Here is a 2503-nt window from a genome sequence, read left to right as displayed (position 1 = left end):
ATGGCGTTGGGGCCATGCCTACCTCTGTGTAGGGTGGCGCTACGTCCTCTCGTAGGGACGTCCATCCTTGCAGGCATGTTTGCAGCATATTTGTGTGATCTCGTCACTTTAGTAGGGATCGAGATGAGACATAGTAGGGACAGGCCACGACAATTCCTGTCGTTCCTGCTAAACATCTGTGTTCTTATCTCCCCCTAACGACGGGAAGACTGTCTCATCAAAGTGACATCCACAAATCTAGCGGTAAGGAGATCACAATGCAAGGGCATTAAATGGCGGATGATTGTTGGAGTCTCAAATCCAACTGAGTTGCTCATTCGTCTGTAAGGACCCATTATAGAGCGTTGTGGCGGTGCAATTGGCACATAAATGGCACACTCAAATATGCGTAAGTACGATATTTGTACCCAGTCACTAGCTGTAACGCAGAGGTAGATTGAGTGGCAGTGGGTCGTAGACGAATTAGCATAGCTGCATGCGATATTACATCACCCCAAGCGGATATAAGGAGGTTGGTGCGCATTACCAATGTCCGGACTACCATCGTAGTTGTTTCCGCGAGACCATTTGGGTGTGCTCATGGGAATATGATGTCCAACATCCATCCCAAATGCAATAACCATCGAAAGTCTTCGATGTAAACTCACTAGCATAGTCAAATCCAATTGACTGAATAGGTGATTCGGGGAGTGAACCCGTTGTCATATGATGTGTGCTAGGAGTGTTTCATAAGAAGCATTACAAGTGGACAATGGAACAACACGTGACCAGCGTGTTTGCGTGTCAATCAATCATCATGAGATATTTAAACGTCCGCAAGTTGGTTGAATCAGTCCAGAGAATCCCTACGGATTCTATGTAAGAACATAATGAGTATTTTCATATCCTTTGCATAGGACGGTCTCAGTCCTAGTTTCCCTAAGGAACGGGCTTTGTAAAACAAGCGAGAGGCTTTAGAAGTAACCAATGAAGATTTTGGTTGGGCCTGAGCGTCTAAAACGCTATTTGAAGCAAAGTTGGTGATGCAGCATCACCTGGGGCGCCATCACCATGATGGACGCCATCCATGGCGTCATGGATAGGGACTATGCCAGCCCTAGGCTGGTGGTGGACGGAGGCGGTGCCCTAGGCAGCAGCGTCGGTCACACTTAGTCCAAGAATCAACTTTTTGATTCATGCTTCATTTCGCTCGAAAGAAAAGATGTCCATGTGAAGTCTTTAGTAGACGGATCATCATATCATGACCAGGATGACCTATCCTGTCGTGACAAAGCCAATATGTGTCTAAATCCAAGAGATCTTCTCTCATAACTTTATTGGATTTAATAGCTCGAATAGTGACATAAAGTCCACTAGAGAGACACATAAACTTCTCTAAGATGCGCCTTTGTTCGCAATCATTAGGGGTAATAGCACATGAACTCATTTCCGTTCACTACATGCGTTTTCGCATGGAATCCGTTGGCTATCCATAGGTGCGATTTGCCCTAGGAGCGTAGAGAGTTTCTGTGACATTAATCAAGGTGCCATTTGGCAAGGGGAACTTGGGCTATTCCATGTCCTTGAATTAATATTGATGGCCCAGCCATCGTAGTCACAAAGTAATATGCTCAGAATTAAAATGGAGTCATAATGAAAAGAACTCGAAATTTTATTCATAAGCCAACGGAGTTACATCATTGTCTCTTTGACCAAAGAAAATCTAATCCAATAAACTAGCTAATGCAAAACAATGGCAGTGGTCTAACTTCTTTCGGTAATTCCAATGCAAATGTGACCAGGTGAGTAGAGAGATGTCGGTGGAGCAAGGCTCACTTAAGTACCACTTATCTCAAAACCTTCCTAGACATCACATTTACATTGAGTACGCCTACTTTGAAGAAAGACTAATACCATTGGCATCTACTACAAAAATATATGGCAATTGCCTATTACATCTCTTGGAAAATAAAAAGACTTAATCGAAATCGCCAGTCTCTGGATCTTGGCCTTTGAAGTCTTCAACCCTTAGAGCGAGATCGTCATCTTGATCTTCTTGCTCCATGTAATTTGCTTCCCTTGCTTCACGATACGTCTTGTACGCGTTAGCAACATTCTGGGGTGCATTACATGCTTTAGCCCAATGTCCGGACGCTCCACACCGAAGACAAGCATCATCATGGTCAGGCTCCCTTGATAGAGGCGCGCTTAGAGCGCGTTGGGGACGGCTATGATCCATGGTGGCGCCACCACCATAGCCGGAGGCTCTGCCTCTTTCTCTCTTCACACGTTGACCTCTACGGTTCCGTGCACGCCTATCTTGGCGGTTTCCTTCCTCTTTGGGGCGAGAATATGGACTAGAAAGTCCAGAATAATCCCTTTCCTTAGGGTTTCGCTCCTGGCGCCCTCCCTTAGGGGCGCGATTATAATTAGACTCCGAAATTGGCTTTTCTCCCACGGGTCTAGAGTTATAGTTCTTCACAACACTATGCCAAAAAACTTATCAGACGACGAACAAAAACTG

Source organism: Rosa rugosa, chromosome 6, assembly GCF_958449725.1.
Source record: "Rosa rugosa chromosome 6, drRosRugo1.1, whole genome shotgun sequence".
NCBI classification, from domain to species: domain Eukaryota; kingdom Viridiplantae; phylum Streptophyta; class Magnoliopsida; order Rosales; family Rosaceae; genus Rosa; species Rosa rugosa.
This window is presented reverse-complemented; position numbering follows the sequence as displayed.